Source organism: Euprymna scolopes, chromosome 45 (genome assembly GCF_053919585.1).
Source record: "Euprymna scolopes isolate OS-2025 chromosome 45, ASM5391958v1, whole genome shotgun sequence".
NCBI classification, from domain to species: Eukaryota; Metazoa; Mollusca; class Cephalopoda; order Sepiida; family Sepiolidae; genus Euprymna; species Euprymna scolopes.
In genome coordinates this window covers 50929549-50957363 of record NC_136526.1, presented here as the reverse complement: position 1 = coordinate 50957363, position 27815 = coordinate 50929549, and the positions used below count along the sequence as shown (strand labels likewise).

General features: G+C 31.5%; 1 long non-coding RNA gene across 1 annotated transcript; it reads left to right on the top strand.

The window, feature by feature from the left end:
* Window positions 1–8282: 8282 nt before the first annotated feature.
* On the top strand, window positions 8283–13894 carry LOC145269605 (uncharacterized). The gene is made up of 3 exons (XR_013865130.1): window positions 8283–8825; window positions 11935–12017; window positions 13595–13894. It is a non-coding gene; the product is annotated as an uncharacterized LOC145269605 (long non-coding RNA).
* The last annotated feature ends 13921 nt before the right edge of the window (window positions 13895–27815 follow it).

Sequence of the window (27815 nt, the reverse complement as noted above, 5' to 3'; positions counted from 1 at the left end):
TGCGTCTCTGCTGGGTATTATTTGTGGTCCCATGAACGAAGATTGGATTATTTATACGACTGTTCTCATCTTGTGTGTTATTTGAACAACATCACAGTCCATGTGCACCAACGACATAAGAAATAGTTTCAGATTCAATTGTCAGCTTAGGCCAAACTCAAAAAACAATTGCGAATTATTCATATGCTTTTCACCATCATGGCTGATGCAACGAGAGCATGTTACTCCCTTGGATTAGATAAAGGGTTCTGTTCCAAATTTCGTGCAAATTTCTGAGTTCGGCAAAAAAAAAAAAAAAAATCCTATGTTCGACAAGAAACACCTGAAGAGAGTGTCAGGTTACATCAAACAAACGCTGTGAGACTTACACTCAAAATGTCAACAGTAATCCGAATAATTCAAATAAAACGAATTATCAATCCTTATTAATCAATTATCAAAAATTCAGAAACATTAGATTATTTTTCTATGGAATTAAAATGGATAACCTCAATCTTTATGACTAACAATCTTTAGTGCAGTTGAGGAAAAGGGGTCAGATCATTTATGGAATTTGAAAAATTTAGCAAACACTGGATTCAGCATAAAAGACAAATGCAATTAAATAAAGAGGAAGTGTGGTGTTTGTTAATTACATTATTGAACATTTTAAAAACTTTATGTACAACACATTTGATCACACATATTTTTCATATTTACTAATAAAATTTCTTTTTCATTTGACATGGGTACAAACTAAAATTACTATATAAATATACAGAATTGAAAGTTATTTTTTAAAGGAATAGACAGGAAATTTTAGAAATATTACCTTACGAATTAATAATACAAACTTACACGATATAATTTTATTTACAAAAATGTAACATATTTGACCAGATATTCCCCTCATGTTTTTTTTACACAGTGATCACCACTTATCAAGGCCCGGGAGCCACTCAGGGATAAGGGTTATTGCAAGTACATTACGTTAGTGTGGAGATAAGGGTTATTGCAAGTAGATTACGTTAGTGTGTTTTATTAGGAAAAGCTCTAATTTATTTAAAGAACTACGGATCAACACTAAAATGATTATGTATATATAAATAAATATATACAGAATGGAAAGTTTCTTTTGAAAGGAATGGAAAGTAAATTTCAGAAGGATTAACTTAACAATAAATAGTGAGAACAGATGCGATCCATAGGCGATTAGAAATTTACAGCTCTCATCACTTTCATATTTCTTCAAATAAAATTATGTTAAAGAAAATTTTTATTCTTTAGTAGTGAGTGCCTCATGATTTCTGAAATATCACTATAAAACAAAAATGTGTGAGGACACAAAATTTAGATCTTATCGTTGTGAGGTTTGTGATTCAGTATTTTTGCTTCAAAGTTTTACATGCATATGCGAACTCATATTGGTGAAAAGCTTTTTGTCGCCGCATATTGACCGACCAGGGGTACGGCGCATTGATCCTTCCTATCCCCTAAGGAATTCAGCCAGCATCCGGTTTGAAGAATAAGAATTCGTTCTTACTGAGAGAGACACCAAACGGAACGGACACCTTTTCTTCTCTCTCCACCTCGGGGTTATTTCTATCTGTATCGAGGATTCCACTGGGAATAACTACCGCGATAGCACCAGGTAGCTAGAGTCCAGCTTTTGACCAGGAAAACATCACATTCATCTTAATAAACCTTTTCTGTGTTACCTTTTATGAAGTTGTTGCGTTCGTCATTTCAGAAGCTTGTATGGAATTATTTATTTTCTTAGGTTGTGCCTTAAAAGCATCTTAACCCTAAAATGGTTACCCCGACGTGATATACAAGCAATTCTGAATGGCGAGCCTTTTTCTTCATTTTTTTGTAAAACCCAACACAGCATAGAAAAGCCAGCGACCCTCTGACCCCCCAAAAAACGGCATTTTACACTGACGAGCGAAAACAACCTTTAAATGTCGTTTATCACTTGATAATTTTCTAGAACACTGTTCTAACTCTGGACATTCTTTTCGCTGAAACGAAAGACAAAACATTCTCGTCGAACAAGATAAACTAAAAAGCCGAAATATGGTCAAAGACATGTGTCACATAAAATAAAGCTGAAAACATTTTAACGGAAACGTATTTCGTACGAGATACTTCTCACGGTTTCACGGAGAAAAATAAAATGTTTCAACCGGATACGTTTCCTTGAAACAAAACAAAACGAAGAAAAAAACACATTTTCTTTCACAATGGCTACACATAAAAAAGAACAAAACAAATGTCAGCCCTAAAAAAAGAGTAAACGCTTTTTCCATGCGAAAGTAAATACCTTTTTTATGAACACACTCCGTTTTTGAAACAACCACACCAACAACAAAAACAGGACGAAAAGTCAATTGCCCAAAATATTTTTAATAAAACAAAAAGTGACTAAACATTTTTTTTTTGGCTAAGAAGGACGCAAGCACGCACGCACGCACGCACACACATGCGTACACATACACACTCAAGCAAGAGACAACCGATACAGAAAAGAGAACTTTTCCAAATATATATATATATATATATATATATATATATTTGGAAAAGTTCTCTTTATATATATATATATATATATATATATATATTTAGTAATGTGATTGATAATTTAAAAATCAAATTATAATTAAATTAAAAATCCGTTTCATAAGAAGGAACAACAACAAAATCAATTATTTGTACGATCGTTTCGGAAAACAGTGTTTTTATTGTGGTAGACATCAAGTTACGGACAATAATTATTACATATAGTTTTTTAACAAACAAGGTTTCCTCGTCAGCAAATATTGTGAAGGGTTTTTATTAAATGTAAAAGAAACCATAAATAAACCTAGCATTAAAAGTAAAGCAGATGTATCTGGAAAAAGTTAATATCTATGTATATGTATATGTGTGTCTATTTTTCATATATATGCATGTATGTATTTGTGTATGTGTGTATGTATAATATAGTACTTAAACCAAATTTATATTTTACTCTATTTATTTCTATCTCTAACCCATATTAATTTTCTAATCAAGTTTAAATCCATACCTTTATTTTAATTTAATTATTAAATTAGCTCTAGGATATTAACCTATCGAGCTTATTATATATATCTAAATTACAACGAGCACTTTTCTTTCCTGTATTTTAATTAAACTAGTAATTTCACTATTACATTAAAATACACTCTGCTCTTTAGACTATTGTTCTAATCTCCTTTAATATATATATATATATATATATATATATATATATATATATATATATATATATATATATATAACCTTTCTCTTAATCTCTCAACCAAAGACCGTAAGTACCCTTTAAAAAGATTTCAACTTCAGGCTTCACACACACACACACACACACACACACACACACACACACACACACACACACACAAACACTTTAAATCTCTCTCTCTCTCTCTATATATATATATATATTATTTTTAAAATGTAATTATCCACTGACACGTGTTTTGTCGTCTACGACTCATCAGAGTGGCTGTATCTAGCGAGATTCGAAATCAGGACCCAACGGTAATGAGCCTAAACCCTTACCCCTGGACCATCTCGCCAAAACAAAACAACATCTATCTATCTATCTATCTATCTATATATATATATATATATATGTATATATATATATATATATATATATATATATATATATATATATATATATATATATATACTCACAAAAAACACACACACATATATTAACTCTTTTACCACTGCCTTTTTCCTTTCAAGAGTATATTTTTCTATTTTATTTTACTGTGGAATCTGCCGCTGAGGTGGAATGAAAGTGTCGCATAAATAAACTTCGACTGTCCTGGTCCGCTACAAGTAGATATTCTTTTCCAGCTACGGAAAACAAATCTGTGCTGACATTTCCAAGGGTAGCTGCTGGTGTTTCGATTCAGTAAGGATACTTGTCTGATATTTTTGGCAGGTGTGAGAATTAAGCACTTTATTTTCAATGACTTTATTCATCCCTACCCAGTATATAACTGACCGAGCTCTCACTTAGGTTTTCTCAACTCCTTGATGTGATGCATGAAGTTCTTCCAATATATCTCTTTGTAGGGAGGTTTGTATTATGATTTTAGTGCTCTTTAGTAAAATACCATCTTGAATTCCCATCTCATCTCCAAAAGTTCTAAAACAGTACAAGGCAGCTTGGGCAGTCTGTTCCAACTCTGATCTTCACTATTCTGCTTGGTGAGAAATTAAGGTAGTTCATCATACTGTTGACATGAAGGTCAATTTTTTCAATGTGCTCGCTAGGCGTAGGTGATACTCCTGATAGGCAGTCTCCAATTGATATTGTTTTTCCTGGAGTATAATTCACAGTGAAATTGTATCCTACTTTCAGTAGCATCCTTGCAAATCTTAGGGAGCGTGTGATAAGTTTTTTTTTAGCATTATCGATTCCAATGACTGTGTGGATCGTTATTTTGTGACCCCACACATAATAGTGAAATCTCTCCAAACAATAAAACGATGGCTAACATTTCCCTTTCTATGTTAGAGTATCGAGTTTCGGGCCCTGACAGTGTCTTGCTTACGAATGAAACTGGCACCTCCTTTTGTAGTAGGACCGCACCTATATCTGCAGGGGATTCGTCAGCTTGTAACACAATGGGTTCTTTTGGGTCAAAATATCGGAGTGTTGTATTTCATTCAATCTCTTATTTGATTTTCTCAAATGCCTTTTATTGCTGGGATGACCATGTCAATTCATTTCTTTTTGATGTCAATTCGCGAAGAGATTTGGTCAAGGTTGCGAGTCGTGGTGACAATTTGTTGTTGTAATTAACCAATCTTAAGAAACGGGTGAGTTGTTTTACATCCTCGTGTTATTGCATTAGGGTAATAGCCTTTACTTTCTTAGAATCAGGTTTAATACCTTGTTTCGAAATGATGTGACCCAAAAAGGGTATTTCGGATATTTTTGACACAAATTTTTCTGAGTTGAATTTGCAGTTTTTTTTTCTTTTGCTCTAAGCATTAGTTGCCTGAGAGCTTTGTCATGATCATGACCATCTTCTTCGAATCCATATATAATTATGTCATCACATATACAAAGTACGCTTTTAGGTCACCGAGATTCTTTTGCATGACTCTCGAAAATTCATCCTGGGCGCATTCTACTCCAATGGAAAACCTGTTGAACATGTATCTACCATATGGTGTTATGAATGTCGTAAGTCTTCTGGAATTCTCGTCTAGTTTTAGATTCCAGTACCAGAATTAATGTTGACGGTTGTGAACCATCATGTGCCATTTAGCTTAGCACTAACGTCCTCACATATTGGAGTTGCATAATGTGGTCTGCACACTGCTTAATTAACGTCATGAGGGTCAATGCATAGTCTAAACGAACTGTTGCGTTTGGTCACATACAAATAAATTCACCCATGGTGTTGATTAAGTCACTTTAGATATTATGCCATGTGCCACTAAGAAATCTAATTCCATTTTTAACTTATCTTTAAGAGCTATCAGGATTCGTCGGAGTGGGTACACTGGTGGTACTTCGGGCCCACATGAATAATATATTAAACATGTAGACAACCAATAGCATCAAATACGTCGGGGAATTCCTGATTAATTTTTTTCAATTCAAATTCTCTTTCCAAGTCGATCTTTGCATTGGAACGAGCTTTGTATTTTTTCTGATGCTTGGTCATCTTTTGTTTGCACCTGATGATTTTGAAGTGTCTGTATCGACTGACTTTATAGCTAAGTTTAGGGTCACTAGCCCTAGATCCCATGATGTCTGTATTCATATAAATATGGGTTCTTTTGAATAAACATCATGGAATGTTGTACCAACAAATTTGTTGCGGAATCTGACCCCTACCAAACCTGTTCGTTCTTGGTCAATCGTTTTTCCACTAAAGGCAATTAACTATATAGCTGATGCTTTGAGTGGTACTCCGTGTAGTTTTTTTTTGTGTGTGTATTTTTCTGTGTGAAAGGTTGCTCATAGCATCCGTATTGATCTTCGCATCGACGTCTATTTGCCTCTGACTATTGCCAGTTTTTAATTTAGCATATGCCTCGATAGTGGATGATGGCAACTGCTGCATGGAAATAAATGTCTTCTCTTAAACCACTAATGTAACTTTCGCCTTGTGTCGCCATGTGAATTCGCCTGTTTTTATGCCACTTTGGCTGTGTTTTTTTTTTTGGTACTTGTTTTATTTATCTCCTATATTTGAGCGGCAAACGTTGGCAAAGTATCCTTTTTTGTTGCATATTATGCACAATTTTTCTTTTTACTGGACACTCTGCTCGAGGATGTCCTTTGCCACAATATTCACATTATGTTGGCTTTTTACTGTTCCTAGCTTAAATTGCATGTGTACTGCTCTCTTCCACTGGAGTGCGTATCGCTACAACTTGCTTGCAAGTCGCCTTCTCAGTCTCTACTATGCGTAGCACTCTCGCTATAGTCAGATCATTGCATTCTTTGATTAAGGATTTCTGTGCTGACTTTAGATAAATTCCGAATATGAAGAGATCGACTACAAGGGTATCCTCCACTATTTGGTCATATTCATTTTGTTTGGCTATTTGACGAAGCCTTTTCAAAAATGAGTGCGCCGATTCATTTGAATTTTGTCTGCACTGCAGCTGTTTGTGTCTTGCCATGCGAAAATTCGACCCTGGGTTTACATATTGTCTGACGTATTTTGTGTAGTTTTTAAGTGCCCTTTCTTCTTGATTCACAAGAGATGAATGTACCACTTATTTCTTGTCCTTCAACACTTTGATATTATCCTTAACATTGCGTATCAGACCTTCAAAATGAAGCCTGGCTTGACGAATAAATCTATCCATCGATTTGGTGAGGTTTGCATTGGACCAATCTATTGTTGCTGGTGGAACTTGAGATAAAGTTGCTATGCTAAAGAATATCGATCCGGTAAAAGATAATTATCTTGCCTTCCGTGTTTAACGGCTACGATACGATGTTTTTTTTTTTAACCCATGTTATTCCTTAATTTCAATTCGATCCATCCTAGTAAAAAATATGTCCTTGTAATCCGGTTTCTGGCATCATGTCATTATGAGGGGGAGGGGGGGTAATCCGATAGTATTGTTGCGATACAGTGTATCAGAATTTTTGTTGGAATTTTGACACTCCTAACACGAAACTGCGAATAAAATATAAAAACTCGTAATTTCTCTTTTAAAAGTGGGGTGTTTATTTTCTTTATGGATTATACTTCCAAAATAAACTATTAAAGTTGTTATAAAAGTAATAGAAATATTTTTTTTTATTTTTTAAAAAACAGTCATGAATTTTACGAACTCAATATTTTTCAATTTTTAAACTTTAAAAATCTATCAAAATTTTTCTATTGATTCTATTTTTACAATATTTTCAGGGTCAAGGTGAAATTTTATGCTCTTTCCAATAAACTTAATATAATATTTTAGACAAAGGTTTTTTTTTATATTCACGCCCTTCCCCCCCATTTTCAAGTGTCTATTAAAAAGTAAATAATTTATTTACTAACCAAAGTGTTATATATCACAAATTGAAGATAAATGGTCAATAAATAATATATTCAAATTTAAAACAAAAAAAGTAGTGTTTTTTAGAAATTTACCTGTAAAGTTCGAAGTTTAAAACCTTTTTTTTTAAACCACGTTGTTTGTTTTTTTTCTTTTTTTTTCTTTTTTTTTTAATGAAACCTTGGTCGTTGCTCCTTTAATTGAAAGAAAAAAATAGGGCTTGAATTACATTTTTCGAGTATTATAAGCTTGGAAAACAGGGGGTCGAATAATTTACGCCTCCCATTTGGAAATGTCTAATAAAAAGTAAATAATTAATTTACTCACCAAAGTTTTATATATCACAAATTGAAGAGAAAAGGTCAATAAATAATATATTCAAATTTAAAACAAAACAAGTAGTGTTTTTTAGAAATTTACCTGTAAAGTTCGAAGTTTAAAAACTTTAACTTTTTTTTTTTTTTTTTTTTTTTAATGAACCCTTGGTCCTTGCTCCTTTAATTGAAAAAAAAATTAGGACTTGAATTACATTTTTCGAGGAGGAGCTTAGAAAGACGGGGTGGAATTATTCACTATTTTTCACGAAATTTCTGATACACACAGAATAGACAAGAAAGATCTGGAGAATACAGGCTTTATTTACAGAAGACGCTATAACAGTTAAAATGTACAAGGGAAGTAACTCTTTTTAACTTTCGATTTGTCCAAGGGAGCTAACTAACACAACTAACACATTGGCGGTATAAAGATAAAAAATGAGTATAAAATAATTCAACTGTAACATTTTTGGTGATTTCAGTTTTATATGAAATATAAATATATAACCGGAAATAAATAATGAAGAAAATATAAAAAAAAAACAATAATAAAGAGAATAATAGGAGAATTAAAACCAAGACAAATACTGTGTCTATACAATGGACAACAATAATGAAAACAGCTGAAATACGAAGGAAAAATTTCCAAATGTAAAAATGCATGAAAAAAGTTTAGATTATATGTTTTTTCTAGATTTAAGAAAAGGTGATACATTTTATTGTAAAAATCATAATAAATTTTAAACAATAAAATTATTATTTTTTATTTTACACCATGCGTAATAAGAAAAGAATAATAATAATTAAAAAAAAACTTGAAACGATAATAAATAAATAAAATTATTTTAATTTTCTGCGAAATTGTTTTTCTAGTCGCCATCTTAAAAATCGACTTCCACTCGTCAAAATCGTCTTTTGTTGAGTAACACATCTTATAATCATTTATTTGGTAAAAAAAGATTGCTGAAACAAAAAGTAAGTATTACTTCAATTTAATTTGCATGTACACGTTCTTTTTTTAATACTGTGATGATCATCACTGATGATGCGACGATGCGTCCAAACATTATGTTTCACTTTGGCTTTGACATAGAAATGAATTCTATGTTTGCATATCAACGAAGAATGGTAATATTCTAGAATTCTCTCTAATTATGTATTTTTAAAAGCTTCTCTTCTCTTTCTTTCTTTCTTTTTGCGATTGCTCGGAAAACAATTTTAATATTGAAAACGTGGTAAATACGTTGTTTTTTTGTTCGTTTGTTTTTTCGTATCGTAAACCGTAAAAGAAAAATGGGTACTCATGCAAAGAGTGATCCGTGCTGAAATAATAACGTTGTTATTAAAAAGCCATTCTTAACATGGGGAGGGTGTTTTGTACCTTACAATTGAATAATAATAATAAAAAAATATCATAAAGCTTTAATTAAACGTGGAAATACGATTTAAAAAATAGCGCGGATCACTCTCTGCAGTGCATTAGCACCGAAAAATGAAAAGAAAAATTGGTAAAACTATACAAACACCGTGACAGCGAATTAACCCTACCCCTAACCCTAACCCTAACCCCTAACCCTAACCCTAACCCTAAACCTAACCCTAACCCTAACCCTAAACCTAACCCTAACCCTAACCCTAAACCCTAACCCTAACCCTAATCCTAACCCTAACCCTGTCACGGTGTTTGTATAATAATACCGAAAAATTGAGTGTTTCAGTTAAAATACATTTCTCTCCCTCCAAAAACAAAATAAAATAAAAAATACAAGTAAAAAGTCTTAAAATGAAATTAATTCATCTTAATTTTTATTCTGTATTATGTTGAAGATGAATTATAAAGGTTTAAATCGCCTGTAAACATTTTTTTTATTATTTTACACTGAATAAAACGGAAAAAATTTGATTTGAACGTCACAAAATAACAACAACAACAACAACAACAACAGAATAGAAATTAACAGGTTTTATAAAATATTGAAAATATAGACAAAAAACTTGGTACAACTATATATTATATGTTTTTCAAGTTTTTTTTGTTCAATCATTATTCAAGTGAAATATAACGGTAAAAGTCTTAGCTTTGACTTGAAATATTATGAAAAAGACATATATAAATAGGATATCTTGAAAAAAAAAATTTAACAGAAAAAGAAAAGTTTCATATTTATATTTGCAGATGTTATAGTAGTGTATTTCGTAAAAATAATGAAAAGAACTATGATAATCTTAGGAATAATATATTTCTGAATTTCAGACTTCCAAACAAAAGATGAAAAATTAAACTCATTCAATATTCTGATTTTCAATCTGAAAATGTGAATAACAGCTGTCTTTTACAATCTTCATTCTCTCCTATACAGGAAGTAATCATTTCAGTTACGACTTTTCATTTTAAGCAATGCATTGTGCATTGGTGAAAAAAAAAGGAGGGGGATTATGTAGGATATATATATATATATATATATATATATATATATATATATATATATATATATATGAACAAATGATTAATAAAACATGTTAAAAGACATCTTGAAAAAGAGTTAAAAACACATTTAATTTTAAAAAAAGAAAGCACATTTGGAATTTACCCATTGGATTGGAAATTTTTAATTCGACCGTTTTGGATTTTACCATTCTTGGATTTTTTACCCTTCACCGGACTATCCATTCATGTGAAATCTTTTTTTATCATTTTTCTTTTACCTCCTATTCCCCTTACCTCACCCTTTTTTTTTTTAACTAAGTAAGATATGTGACTTACTTGTAGTTTCATTAAATACTTTTATATGCAAAATCCGATCCTGCATTTTGCTAATTCCTGCCCTCTGATGAGAAGGAGAGTATTTCTTTGAAACTCTGCGGATTAAGGACTATCCACTTATCTTATCCACTGACACACTGACAAAGGCGAGATGGTCCAGGGGTAAGGGTTTAGGCTCATTACCGTTGGGTCCTGATTTCGAATCTTGCTAGATACAGCCACTCTGATGAGTCGTAGACGACGAAACACGTGTCAGTGGATAATTACATTTTAAAAATAATATATATATATATATATATATATATATATATATATATATATATATATATATATACCACTCCCCGTGTGGGGGTACCAAATTGGTTAAAAGGGAAAATTATTCCCATCCCAACTTGCATTTAGGTAAAAATGCACTTTCGTAAATAATTGAATTAATTCAAAACATATCGCTAAAACCAAAACAAAAACAAAATAACATCTAAATAAATCGCGATATATCCAGTCAGTCAGCGAGATGGTCCAGGGGTAAGGGTTTAGGCTCATTACCGTTGGGTCCCGATTTCGAATCTCGCTAGATACAGCCACTCTGATGAGTCGTAGACGACTAAATAAGTGTCAGTGGATAATTACATTTTAAAAATAATATATATATATATATATATATATATATATATATATATATAGTCCAGGTTGTATGAAATCCTTTTTCTATGACTCTTATTCACCATTCAAATAACATTTTTAATATACGTGCTGAAAAGCAAAATACTTGTTTATTCAAAGCTGAACATTTTGCTAATTGCATTTCATTTCCTCTGATGATATGAGCCATTATTAAAAATCCATAAATTAAGGAAATAAACCTAATGTTTTTCTCTTTCTATATTCCTTGTTTCAAACAATAAATTCTTAACTTAAATATATGTGTATATTATTTGATTTACAGACTTTAACTTTAATCATTAAACTTATATATTGCTCTATTTCTTAAATATTGTGCTTTACGTTTTGGCTAAGATCATCCTGAAAGTATTACCTCAGTAATATCTGACAGGATAATTCACTTGATCTCACATCCGTGACTTATCTTATTCATCTTTTTTATATATATATGTATATATTTTTATTATTATTATTATTATTATTATTATTATTATTTTATTATTATTATTGTTATTACATTTATATATTATATTATTATTGCATTTATTCAAGTGAAAACGTGTGAGATTAAATTATTTTACTAATGAAAAGTAAAACTTCTCACGTCCGTTGATTATGTAAATATTATGTATCTAATTAATTTATTTATTATTTTAGACATTGGTTCCAGAAAATCTGAACTTCGTATACACCTCGACAGCGGTTCCTGCTCTCTGCAGAAAAATAGACAGCTTTTATGTGTAAGTATTTATAATAATTAATTATGTGAATTTGTAAAAACTTTTAGTTTTATTATTTCTTCAATTATTGTTGTAATTGAATGAGTTTTGGAAAGATTTTGAACGTTTCTTAACATTGATTTTTTAAAACCATTCTGTTTTGAAAAGTAAAAATATATAAAAAATTATCCAATATATATATATATATATATATATATCCAATATATTTGTACTCCAGTTAGCATATCTGCTAGTTTTTGAATGGTGCTGTAAATTTTTCCCTTGTGATTGCAATATTTAATTAAATTCTTATCCAATGAACATATAAAACTTAATACAATATATTCTATGAGTTTTATTTTAATATCTTATTCATATATTTTACCTTAATAATATACCAAATACTGCAATACGAATTATAAAAAAAAATCAATGCAATTAAAATCGAAACATGTTATTATAAAAAAGAATATAAAAATAACATTTAATAAAGATATAATAAAACAATAAAAATGAAGGGAAACTAAATATAACAATGAAGAAAGGAAAATGTTTTTGGCAATTTTTGATATTTGTCGTCCGAGATGTCGCACTTACAAAATGATACCGATCTTGTGAGGATCTGTCGCGTGGGTCGAAAGTTTTTGGCAGACACACAAACACACACACATACACATACACACACACATACACACACACACAAACACCTATAGACACGCAGATTCAGTCAGAGGTACTACCCTAAAGTGCAGCAGCCTGCATCCTTTTTAATGGTTGGAGTTGCAGCAAAATGCATTATTCCCTTGCACTTGAATCATTGAGATTTATGTTGTGAACTTTAGACATTTTTTCCATCAAGTAATCCCGCTGTGGTCTTTGACCATATTGCCCTAGTCATTAGATTCGTAACAGATGAGCCATATTCGAGGATTTGCTGTGGCTTGAAATTTGACCGCGTCTCATGCCTGGTTTGAACAGTATCGTTAGCCACAGTCTGTGACGCACACTCACTCACACAAACTAATCGGCCATGGTCAATGTGTTGATGCCTGGTGCCTGTTGCAACTCCATTGAGATGTTGGGAACTCTGTTAAATGCTAGCATTATCAGAGTTTTGAGACTTTCCCAGTGAATCTGATCATTGCTGCAGTGGCTTGATAAGTGGTGACCACCGTGTAAAAAAAAAGTTGTCATATTATTTGGTATATACATCTACACATTCTACCCACGTTACTTGTGTGAATTTTATGATTGCAATAAACACCCTGTTCAGTAAAGCCTCTTATAGGTCTTCCTTCAAATGTAATTGCTTTTAAGTATCACGTCAACTTTTATTGTTTTCAAGTCTTCCTTCTACACTCATTTCCACCTTAAAGAAAAGGAATCTTATAAAATTACTGAATATTCTTTACACATAAACTCATTTAAAAAATGCGTTTAAAATTAAAAATCTGATGTCTAATGCTTTTAAACTTTTAAAAAAGTTTAATGTGTTTAAATGTATAAAAAAACGTTGCATTGAAAAATATTGTTAATTCTTTCGATTTTACATAAAAGTATCTTTTTAAATTTTATTTTTACATACTTTAATTTTGCAGCATATCGTTTATGGGAAAAGACGTACCTTTGGATTTGAATGGATCTAGATTCTCTTGGCGATTTTAAATATTGAAATGTCTTTGAAAAATATATTTTAGCATTTACGTAAATATTCATCATTGCTTAAAATGAGAAACTCAACCGATTAAAACTGTATGAATCTCATTCTTCTAATCAGATTTAATGATACATTGGGCAAAACATTTTCTTGTAACTGTGTTTAATGTGCATATCATTGCATATAGTTAATGCACTCAAAAATTTATTCATATATCTAAATTTCAAATTCATAAAATGAAAAAAAAAATTTATCACTCCTTCTCTTTCAGACGATAAAAAAAAAGAATATATAGAATAAAACTAATAAAATATCAAAAAATATTTCGCTTTAAAATGAGCTATAAATCTGATACTGGAAGGGATTCATATTCTTGTGAAGTATGTGGTTCGCTTTTTACAAAAAAACACAATGTAGTTATTCATATGCGAACACATACTGGAGAGAAACCATATTCCTGTAAAGTGTGCAGTTGTTCTTTTACACAAAAACCACATATGTTACAACATATGCGAACACATACAGGGGAGAAACCATATTCTTGTGAAGTCTGTGGCTCTTCTTTTACACAGAAACAGCATATGTTACGACATATGCGAACACATACTGGAGAGAAACCATATTCTTGTGAAGTATGTGGGTCTTCTTTTACACAGAATAAAGATATGTTGGAGCATATGCGAATACATACTGGAGAAAAACCATATCCTTGCGAAATATGTGGCTCTTCATTTGCACGAAAACAAAGTTTATTGCGACATATGCAAACACATACTGGGGAGAAACCCTTTGCATGTGAAGAATGTGGGTCGTCTTTTATAAAGAAATCTGATATCTTACGACATATGCGAGTACATACTGGAGAAAAACCATATTGTTGTGAAGTATGTGGATATTCCTTTACACAAAAATCTGATATGGTACGACATATGCGAACTCATACTGGAGAGAAACCATATTCTTGTGAAATATGTGGTTCTTCTTTTACAATGAAACAAAGTATGTTGCATCATATGCGAACACATACTGGAGAGAAACCATATTCTTGTGAAGTATGTACTTATTCTTTTACACATAAACAAAGTATGTTACAACATATGCGGACACATACAGGAGAAAAACCATATTCTTGTGAAATATGTGGTTCTTCTTTTACCATAAAACAAAGTATGTTGCGACATATGCGAATGCATACAGGAGAAAAGCCATATTCTTGTGAAGTATGTGGCTCTTCTTTTACAATGAAACAACATATTTTGCAACATATGCGAACACATACTGGAGAAAAGCCATATTCCTGCGAAGTATGTGGCTCTTCTTTTACACAGAAAATACATATGTTACGACATATGCGAACACATACTGAAGCAAACCACAGAGGTGTGGAGGAAAATATTCCACTTTTGTCTGGGAATAAGAAATGTTCGGCTTCAAGAGATAACTCAGTGATACAACAGTCTGATGATTTTCAATGAGGCTTAATTAGAACAGAAATAGAATCTGTCAGTAGAAAAGAACTAAATCCAATTTAAACCCTATAAAAATCTCCATCTTTGAGAAATACACCACCTCATAGCACAGTGAGAACAACACAACCATTCAACTCTTCATCCTGCAGAATTGACTGTGTTCATGATAATTAAACATGGATTTAATTTAAACTTTGGATTGACTTTGAAGAGTGGCTCCCCTGATTTTTATTGCTCTCAGCAGTTAGCAAAGTAAAAGTCCATAACAGTCCCTCACTGATTTATCAAGATTGACAGGTGCATTGCTGCCGGCACCTATACCTAAGGAATTGCCGGAGCTGGATGCTGGGAAGTTGAAAATTGAAGAAGAACTCTGTAAGAGCATTGAGGAAGTCTACAGAATGGGGCTTAAGGAACAACCGAGGCTGCCAAAAATACAATTGAGTAAAGCTACAAAAACAGCAAAACTGAATGTTGCTCTCAAGGGGCTTGTGACAAAATATGTCCCGTATGGAGCTAAACATCTTATTTTACATTGTAAAAAAATGCTCCTTAATTTCCAACAGCAAACACTTCATGAGTCCATGGCAAAGAAGAAAACACCACATTGGAAATGTAGCCCCCAAATCAGCTAGACATGCAGAGGACAATTGTCGCAATTAAAACACTTCCTTGTCGCCCTGTAGTGCAGAGATGACTGAAAAAACCCTATCTGCAGGATTAGTGAAAAATATAGGACAAGAGTAGGGGAGCTGAAGAACGTAGCCAAAGAGCTCGAGGGTAAGATCCCAGTGTTTGGTGAAAGAAAAAAAAGCAAGAATAGGCCAAAATCCGAAGATAAAATGTTTAAGTAAAATGCTCACCTACTCTTCCCTATCTTATTCAGCAGTACAATAATGGTAGTTAATCCGCCACAAATGCAAGAGATATAGGAGTATTGGCGGCCCAATGTAAATAAGATGTTTGAAAAAGCAACAAAAATAAACCAGATATGCCAGAGCCAGATACAAAAGGATAAAACAGAATCTTACAGAGTTTCACAACTACGAAAAGCCTAGTATTGACTACATACCCAATTTCTGGCTTAAACGATTAGCATCATTCCATGGTCGTTATAGCAGTTGATTCAACAGACTATTGAGGGGTGAAGAGGCTACGCCAGCAGGCTTTTAAATACTGATACAGCTCTCATATCAAAAACTTTGCACTTAAAGGGACATTCAGAATCCTGAAAAGATTTATTGGTTGTAATTTCTGTTTTATAATTATAATATGTAAGATTTCGTTTGTCTTTCACATTTATGTAATTCATTTTTTGTTATGATCGTAAACTATTGCGGAAATGAAGTAAGGACAGACAGGAGAGGAATATAGGGAGAGAGAGAGAGGTGTAGAATGAAAGGGGGCGGACAGAAAAGGGGGAAAGAGAGATACATAGAAGGAAAGGGAAGGAGAGAGAAATATGGAAAGAAAGAGAGAGATATATAGAAAGAAAGGGGGTACAAAGAGACATAGAAAGAAAGGAGAAAGAGAGAGAGAGGGGAAGAGACATAGAAAGAAAGAGGAAAAGAGAAATATGGAGAGAGAGAGAGACAGAGAAAGGGGAAGAGACATAGAAAGAAAGAGGAAAAAAAGAGAAATATATAACATCCAGTAAGGTGCTCCATCTCTAGCTGGAACAAATTGATAAGAAAAATAACAAAAAAAAACTGTAGAAAAAAAACAACAGTCTTGCAGGATGTGTGGTTCTACTTCCAGAAGTATAAAAAACGTAACAAGATACTCCAGAGCCTACTTGTATACTTATTTGCATATACTTTTATCATTGTAATAAAATATTTTGTATCGAATCAATATTGTCATTATATTCTCTGAAATCATATAGATTATAACAGGTTAGAACACAGGCAAACACATGTATGAGTGAAATGATATTATTTTGCAATCTGACACATAAGCAGATACAGAGTTAATTGTAAGTATATTTCCGGAAAATATTATGCTAGTTCTGATATATACTTGAATTGTATTCTTGTGAATTATGTGATGATGTATATTTAAAAAAATCCGATATGTTGAAGAATAGTAAAACTAATTACCAGTGGAATATATTTTTACATAAAAATTGAAACCATATGTTGAAGCTCGACTGAACACATTGAAATAAATAACTACAACACAAAAGTAAAGTCAAACAGATATATTGTGAGCCAGAAAGTATATATAATATTTACATAGAGTTCAAGACCATCCTTGGAGGTGTTGATTGGGTAGTCATCGAATCTTGATCTTGTTTCTTGTTGAGGCTCTCGTGGGGTCTCTCCCATCTTTACGGTACCAACCATATTTATATGGTTGACACACCACATATGCTAATTAGGTGGATCCTATCACAACACTATATGAAAGCAAAATATTATGAACTGTTTTTCTCTATTGCAATAAAAAGTCTGAGACTTTAAAAACATTAGATCATGAAAACTAACTATAACAATTAGCTGACGAATATATCTGGTTAACGAATAAAACAAAAACAGGTGAATATTGTACTTATAAGAAACGGATTTAAACTTAAAATGATCTCATGTTTAAACATTTGGATACGATCCAAAGAAAAAGGTTGTGTATGTTAAAAGCACATAAAACAGAAGAATAGCTGAGCTGACATACAATATTAAATCAATGCAAACTTGGAAAACTGTTTTTAATGAAGAAAAATGATGAATCTTTTAGTAAACTTTTTAGTTTTATACAAGGTAAATTATACAACTTTAAACAAACTTTCGCATCAGCACAAATATTTTTTTATTTAAGGAGACGAAAAGATGACGTTTAAGATCATATATCTAAATTTTATTTTTATACTTTTCTCACTGCTGATGCAATTCTCTATCTATATAAGAGCCAGATTCGACTGAGCTTCAATCTATGGTTCCCCCTCCCAGTCTTTCACAAGAAACACGCATCTAGCTGAAAACTATCAATAATTCTCCCCACTCTTTATCTGTGCCCAAACCTAAACGTAGATTCCATGAACAAAGCTTCTTTCTTAGAACTGCACGCCTGTGGAATTGTCTTCCGTTTTCCTGTTTTCCAGCTGACTACAATATGGTTGTCTTCAAGTCTAACATAAACAAGTTCTTGATGAGCCGTTCAACTTAAGTTAACAAATTTACCGACTTTCTATTACTAACGATTACTATATTGTCCAATTGACTACTGTACACTCTTAACCCTTATCCTCGTATGATCTCTGGGTCTTGATAAGTGGTGATGCCTATGTAAAAAATAAAAAATAATTTGTGGAAAATGTAGTTGTTCTTCCAGTATTTGTAAATATATTTTTTCTATTTTTCCTTTCATTCTTTTTTTTACTGTTACCAAAATGTAAGGCAATATTTTAAAGTAACAATTACCATTTGTAAAATATACTCTGAAAAGTAAACAATTTTATGTAAACTAATTAGCACATTATTGATATCGGATGAGAAATGAGTATTTTTTGTTCATTTTATTTAATTTGTCGGAGAAATCAATAGTTTAAAAGCAGAGGTCACGGCAACCAAAATTGAGTTGTTACGTTATAAACCCTTTTTAAGAATTAAAAAAACACAACAATCATTGGTGTAAGCAACAGTCCGTTTTTATTTCTCGTTATCTTTATTGCTTATGGTAGATAGATAGAGGAGTAGGAGAGCGACAGAGAGAATTATTGTGGCGTCCACTCGGTTGACAAATCAAATCTCCAACCGCAATCTTTTTTGTCCCTTTTTCCTGTAAATCTTTTCAAAACAACCACATAACCAGATTCCTTTGGTACATTTTTCACAACAATAACAAAGTTTGTTTATATTCGTGAGAAATATTGAAACAATTCTTATTCAATTTTATATCCATAATTTCATTTTTTTTAATACGTTCTGAAAAAAATGTACTAAGAGATAAACATTTTAAATTACGCCCGTTTTATTTTGTTGTTTTGTTTTTAAAATTTTTTAAGTTTTTAGTCTCAAACATTTCATAACCTCACTTTGCTGTACCGAGATGGCGTGAAATTTGTTTTTCTTTTTATTGCATTAATTCACATTTAATGTAATTCTTTGTCTTTCGAAAATAAAATAACAGTAAATTTCGATCCCTTTTCTTAATTTCTTGGCGATTTGGATTGTGTCGCCATGTTAAAAATTTAACCCCCCCAAATATATATATATATATATATATATATATATATATATATATATATATATATATATAGCTACTTCCGGTGGAACACGTGACCAGATTTCACAGGACCAAAGTTCATGACGTCAGAAGACTAAACTGCATTAGTTAATAGGCCATATATTACGATAGTCGTGGCTGCATGGGACACTCGTTTAGTTATTGCACTAAGTTTAGTGTTTTTATAGTATAGTACACCTTCCTATATTGTCTATATTTAATCTTCTGAATTCATTAGAACTAAGCGCGAATTTAAGATTATTTTATTTTAATAATTTTAATAATTGTTCGTTTCTCACTAGGCAACATGTATTTAAGAAAACAAAATTGCTTTTTATATGCATTTATAGCACAAGTTTGTCCTTGTTTTATATAGGTTTAGTGTTCCTCATGCTAAGCCAATTCATGGTCGATTTTTTTAAATAAATTCTGCTTGTATGCATTAAATTGAAAAACGTTTTTAGTAAAAATTAACTAAAATTTGTAGAAAGAAAATTTGGTGGTCATCAAGTTTGTGTATTAAAATAAAAGAAGTTTTAAGTAGAAGTTATGAACTAAAATTTGCATAGAAAAACAATATAAGTTTTTATCATTTGTATTATATTGATTTTACTTTATAAAAAATCGAAAAATTTTAAGTGATAGTTTGATTTTATTGCATAAATAAAATCAATATTTGTATATCGATTTTATTTATGCAAAAAATTGAACTCGCAGTAAAATTCATATATTTTTATGGGTATGTGTGTAGCTTATGTGCTTTAATAAGATTAAGTGACACCGGTCATGTATCAATTTAAAAATATTATAAAAATTAAGGTCTGATAATGTTGGAAAGGGGAAAAAAAAAGAATAAGCAAAATCCCATGCTCTTTGTTATGAAAGGAAGTTGGATGTAGTTGTCAATTTTTTGTGATAATTGAAGAAGAATAAGTTTATATGGACCACAGTGTGAAACAGGTGCTTGTTTAATCGAAAAATAAATGAAGTTCCAAAAACTTTTCTCATTAATACGTATGTATTTATTAATACTGACACGTGTATTTCGTTCAATGCATATAATATTTACGAGATTTTTATTAGAACATTTATAAAGAAGTGTATTCTGGCTTGTCTTAAAAATATATTTATTTTTTTTTTAGATGGCGTATCAGTCCCCTGTGGTCATAAATATAACAATAGGTATGCACGCTTCATAGAAAACCGATGCGAAAACAATAATGGGAAATGATGTTAAAATATTCCGATATCCCGACGATTGATGGGAAGGATAAAGGAATAGAAGCGAACAGATTTGACAGGATCTTGTTGAAAAGCCAATGTTGCTCGCATCAGAAAATCGATATGAGAATATTCATTCATTTATGGGAATCTTAAATATCTTTCCAACATCTCTGTTAACTTCTATATTTATGTGAATATATATATTTTCGATAAAGTATCGACACACATATACCTATAAGACAAAATGAGGTCTTATTATTCCTCTTTCATTTATTATAGACTGAAAACCCACATCACCATTTGCTAGTCTTTCCATCCACACACTTGCAGCAATTTTTAATGCGCCTTTTCTATAAAAATAAGCGTGCATTTCCTATTCTTAAGAAAATTAAAACGTTACAACTGTCCAAAAATGAAGGGTGTATCAGCGACTAGAAGTGAAACAGTTCGTGAGGTCTGAAGGATGTACTGTCCGATGTTCTCTGAACAGCCTTCGCCTTGAAATCTAGCCAAGGGAGGTAAGTCGGTTTGTCCTTCAAATTTAACTTTTTTACTGTTTTAAACATAGAACAGACTGGCAGTTTATAAAACAAATTTGGATTATCTAAATAACAATTCTTCTAAATAAAAATTTATCTCTCTCTCTTTATAATATATGAAAGCGAGTTAGCACGGGTGAGGGTAGGCAGATGTTTGTTCAAGTATCACATGTTAAATAGATGTTGGGGGGGTGGGGGCGATTAGCCTCCCCCTATCTCCCCTACCATTTCTAAAATTTCAAATCTCTCCAATTTTTACAACGTTTAAATCATTAGAGACCAATTAAGAAAGATTCCCAAAACTTCAAGAGAATCAGAGGTTTGATGAGTTGATCTGGAAGCCAATTACTAAAAGTGTGTTGCATGGAGAGAAATGATTTAAGGATGATATGATTGATGTATGATTTGAGTCGTACAGAGATCCACAGTTCTGATGACAGAGAAAGATTATAAGTGTTATTCAAGCACACTTTCGGATAAACACCAACATATATGACCTCTGTGTCAATAAACTCCAAAGAAACTTTCCCCTGTCTTCTTAGATGTTTTGTCTAAAGAAAATAATAATTCTAAGTTTTAAAAAGTAATGGACCCATTATGTACCATGATCGTTAATATATAAATACTGAAAATATCATAAAAATTGGTTAATTACTTGAACGTTGGTGAATTTAAAAGTTATGGGGAGGGGTCAAAATGTTTATACATTTTGGAGATCGGCCATTCAGTTTGCATTATTTTACATCCGTTCGTGCCCGTCACCTTGCGTTCAACTTTACTCAAGATAGCCCATTCCTTGTATTTTTCGACATTTTCTTAAATAAGGAAATACTTTGAAAAACATTTTATTATTATTTAAATTATTTTGGGGGGTTTACTCTATAATACAGAGAGATTAGAAAAAGCAAAAAATCAAATAAATGTTCCCATTGGCTATAAAAGTTACTTTGCCACCTACCTGAATAATTTATTGGAGTTTTAAAGCAGTTTTAAACCCTCTTTATTTCACCTTTAATATTAATTTTTTAAGTCGTAAGAATTCAAAAAGGCGAAACATGCCCCCTTTTCGTGAAGTAGGAGCAAGGAGCTTCATTTTCAGATTTATTTTTACGCACATGTTCCAAAACTGAACCGCTCAAAAAATAACTCAACAGAATGGAAAAGTGGTCAAAACCATATATAGCATTTAAAATAGAAAATAAAATGAAAGACTCTTTCCCTGTAGGTTTCTTGTTTTAGTAGTAGTGACGGATCTCTCTCTCTCTCTCTCTATATATATATATATATATATATATATATGTATGTATATATATATTTTTAGGATTAGGTATCTCAGAAAAATGATTTTATGGGGGGATATATCATCTTTTGTAGGACTGGTATGGAACAACAAAGATGCTTATGTAGAGAAATGCTGTGTTATTTTAAAAAATAGAATTAAAAAATTTTGCAAATACGCTTTTCTTACACTGTCAAATCTTCTTGATAATAATTATGATTGTCAGCTTGGTGAAGTTGACGAAGGTATAGATAAAGATAAATTCTTTGCTGAAAGAAAGAGATTACAGTATTTTGTGAAAGCTTCAGGAAAAGACAAAATCAATAGACCTCTTGAACTTTTGAACTTTATACAGAGATACCACCTTGGGGATTCTGTCTCTAATATTGTGATCTTGCTGCACATTTTCCTTACCCAAGCTATTAGCGTTGCCAGCTGTGAGCGCTCTTTCTTGAAACTGAAACTCATAAAAAACCACCTTCGATCAAAAATGAGCCAGACAAGGGTTACAGACTTGGCAATCTTCTCCTAGGAGAGGGGACTTTTCAATAGAGTTAATTTGGATGGAGTTATTGATAACTGTGCTGAAAAAAAACCCGCAAAAAGTATATTTGTAAATTTTCAACCGACTTGATGCATTGCGATAGTTCTCTGACAAAAATAAATTTATAGCCTTATTTTCAATTCATAAATACATTATTAAAAAAATTCAACTATTTTTAAAAGGATTGAAACATTATTTACAACAACAAATTCTTAAATTTTTCAACCGACTTGATGTATTGCGATAGTTATCTCACAAAAATAAATTTATAGCCTTATTTTCAATTCATAAATACATTATTAAAAAATTCAACTATTTTTAAAAGGATTGAAACATTATTTACAAATTTTTCGCTTAAACCTTAGTGATTACACGCATGGATTTCAAAAAGCACAGATACAAGACGTTTTTTCTCTTCAGAACTTTGAAGATTTTAACAGGTTGTCATATGCCAGTAGTGGGGGGCGGTAAACAGGTAGTCATATGCCAGCGGGGAGGGGGAACAGGTAATCATATGCCAGCGGGGAGGGGTAAGCATGTAAATATATGCCAGTGGGGGTGCAAATTTTACGACCAGCCCGGCAGCAAAAACTGATGCTATGCCACTGTTTGTATGCAAAATATTAGATTAAAAAAATGTACACAAATACTTTATGAGAATATGCATTCTACTCAGTATGATTTTGTATATCTTGCAATACACCTTGTTTCCTTGCAAACTAAGATCCACAAGAATATGGCTTCTCTTTAGTATGTGTTTGCATATGCCGCAACATATTTTGTTTCATAGTAAAAGCAGAGCCACATACTTCACATGAATATGGTCTCTCCCCAGTATGAGTTCTAATATGTCGCAACATATGTTGTTTCGTCACAAAAGAATAGCCGCATATTTCACATGAATATGGTTTTTCTCCAGTGTGTGTTCGCATATGTCGCAACACATCTTGTTTCCTTGTAAAAGATGAGCCACATACTTCACAAGAATATGGCTTTTCTCCAGTATGTGTTCGCATATGTCTTAGCATATCCTGTTTCTGTGTAAATGAAGAATGACATATTTCACAAGGATATGGTTTATCTCCTGTATGTATTTGCATATGTCGCAACATATTTTGTTTTGTTGCAAAAGAAGAGCCACATATTTCACAATCATATTTTTTCTCTCCAGTATGCCTCCGAATATGTTGCAACATATTTTGTTTGATTGTAAAAGAAGAGCCACATATTTCACAAGAATACGGTTTTTCTCCAGTATGTGTCCGCATATGTTGTAGCATATTTTGTTTTGTTGTAAAAAAAGAGCCACATACTTCACAAGAATATGGTTTCTCTCCAGTATGCCTTTGCACATGTAACAACAAATGTTGTTTTCTTCCAAAAGAAGAGCCACATACTTCACAAGAATATGGTTTCTCTCCAGTATTTGATTCATAGCTCATTTTCTGAAGTCGAAGTGTGTAAGATTTACTTAGCAAAATTAGTTTCTCTTTAGTGCAATATTACTCCTTTGCGTATATATATCAATTTGTGTTTTCATTTTAATCGTATGGATTTGAAATTTACTAGATGACTTATTTTATTTCTTTTCTTCAATTTCAATGCATATTAGTGTAAATAAAACTGAGCTATTTTCATTAATTGATTTCAAAATATCTTTCTGTAAGGCATTTCCATATGTCAAGTTATCAATCGATTTCAATCCAATAATTCTTCTTCTAATTATGAATGCAGGACGTTCTGCAAATACAATGGAAAAATATACATTTAATGAAAGATATATTCAACAGTAATTATATATTTTGTTTAATTGGAGAAGTCTATGAAAATGTAAAAAAGAAAAACACACATTTGAAGAAAAGATATTTAATTTTAGATTTATTTTCTGCCAAAAAATTACATAAAATATTTTGGATTATTGTATTTATTTTTAATTGAACTTGGTACAATTATGTTAAGAAGACCCTAATTAATTGAGTAAATATAGCTTATAACGGCGCAATTAGTTGCAATATTTGTCTATTAATAATAAGGAATTTCCTTTTCTACAGATAATATTGAAGTAATATCTTTAAACTCGTCGTTAGTATCACAAATTGAACAAGTTTCTTAATAATTTATATGATTTTATAGTTTGAAAAAGACAGATTTATTCCAAACATTTATAATTACATTTTGTTTGCAAAAGTGTTCAACTAATGTTCTAAAACGCACCTAATTAATCGGGCAAATCATAACCCTTAAACTAAGCAAAAATAATGGTCATCTTTTTTGTGACGTATAGTTTGTGAAATATTTTACTAATCTGCGATAAAGCGATTGACACACATACACACACACACACACATACACACACAGTGCCACACAAAAGTTTACAATACACATATTTGAAACTGTCAGTTTTTGTATTTCTAGCTTATAAATGGTGATGAAACTTTTTATAAACATAGAAAATGTATTGAAACTAAAATAGGATCAGTGGGAAAAATAAAAAAATAAAAATTTAACACAACACGAAAAGAAAACTCAATAATTAACAACACAACGTTTTACAACACATTTACAAAATAATATCTAATATTTTGTAACATAACCATTATTGTTGATTACAGCATGCAGACGTTTTGAGTAATCTCCTACGAACTTCTTACATGTGTTGTGTGTTATTTTTTTCCATTTTTCCACACAAATTCTCTCCAATTCTCACAGATTTTAAGGTTCTCTTCTATAGACCCGTAATTTCAATTCTCCTCATAATTTCTCTCTAAGGTTGAGATCGGGAGATTGATTAGGCCACTTTAAAACATTCACTTACCTGTAGAATTAGGTCATTGACTTGGTAATCACAGATAGAATGCTAGCATGTGTCTAAATTTATCTATAAAGGTTTAAAGATACTAAGAATAGCTGATATGTTATAAAATATAAGCAGAGAAATTCATTCCTCTTTTTCACATGCCATGACTGTTACAAGTGTTTAATTATGCTGAAAATGAATATCACAGTAATGTCTTATTTTAGCTTTAAAAAATGTTTTAAAAATATTCAATTCAAACAAAAATTTACTACAAAGTTTAATTTGTATAATTGTATAAAAAAATTAAAAACCACGTTTTTTTGTTATGAGTAAAAAATATCCAGCAATTGAATGGGTCTGACATGGCATTTAATACAAATAATTAGTCACACGTTTTTCCGACGCTAAAATGGAACATTACTAGTATGCAATTTTTGCAAGCTGAATATGTCACTATAGTCAACACATTAATTTCCGTAAAACTTTGCAAAAGATCCATTCTTGGAGTGGTTATTTTAATTTTTACAAAATTCTTATCAATTAAAAAAAATGTTCTTTTTTATAATGTATTAGGTAAGGGAGAGAGAGAGAGAGAGAGAGAGAGAGAGAGAGAGAGAGAGAGAGAGAGAGAGAGAGAGAGGGGATTAGACAGAGCGGGTTAAGAAAATTCCCTTCCGAACCCTGTTTAGATGGGAATATTCACCAGTCATGTAAGAGAGATGGTCACATGTAGGTATTCAATTTAGTAGAACGTTATAATTGAAAACTGTTCCAGGACGATACAATTCATTAAGAAAGTTTCAAAATTTTGTTTTAATCTGATAATTAAGTTCATAATCGATGAGATTAGCGTAAAAATGTAAATTGTGGAATTTAGAGGTGGGGAGTAATTTCCTAAACGTCTGCCAAATAAACTTATTAATTATGGTATTGTAACTGAATTAACTTGTTATAAAACAAAGTGCTGTGAATGTAATGTTATTTCTCAAAAAAATTTTGTCATAAATACTAAAATGGTTGACTTGTTTACAAAGAAATTGAAATGAAATAAATTTTTGGAGCTTATTTAAATTGACACTTATGGCGGTAATTAAAAGTAAAGAGAATACAGAAAGTCTGCATGATGTACATAATCGTTACAGAATGAAGATGTTATACTCTAAAAGTCACGTAAATTGATCAAGTATGTTTTTATAAAAAAAAAACAAATTTAACGAATAAGCGAGTCATTGTATTTTCGGTGGCCATTACAAAATCTTATGAAATAAATAGGGGAAACAACTCAAATAAAAGTGTCGAAGTAAAAAAATCAGCCCTATGTCCAATACAATTAACTTATTGTGGTATCGTTAAATCTTCATTAAATTATTAATTCAACTAAATTTTATAAAACTTGTAAAATGTTTTTGACTTGTGATGGGGGCATGAGACAAATGGATTCGCCAATCATTTTTATAACCAACGGCTGTGCTAAACAACTAATCAAAACGTCGCAAAATTATTATAAAAATCATCGAATTTTGGATTCAATCAGTTCGCCATTTGCTACATCATGAACCGCATTTAATTCTTTGCCACCATCTTCGTTACTGAACTACGCCGCCATCTTGGTTACTGATCTGAACTATGCCGCCATCTTTGTTCAACATAATATCTCCGAACTTAGGAGGTTACCTACGGCGACGGACCGCATTTGATTCTTGGTCGCCATCTTGATTTTTTTTTTGTTGTTGCTTAACCAACACTTACACACACCACTTTCTTTTCCACCTTCATGTCACGGGTTCGAGTCTGCCTGTCTACTACAACTTTTTTTTTGCTCAACACAAACCTACAAATACCCAGGCAATGCTGGGTACCCAGGCTAGTATTTCGTAAAGAAAACAAATTACAGCAAAATGTTTTAAGGCTTCATAAATGGTGCTGTTTGCAATCAGAAAAGAAGTCAACAATAAAAATAATCAAAATAAAATCAAATCTTGTTAATGAATAGCTGAATTTTAAAATTATCTTTGTATTATTATTCATCCAATATTTTGGTTAGGAAATGTAATGCTTAGTTTAAATCTAAATAAAGAAATAACTTAGA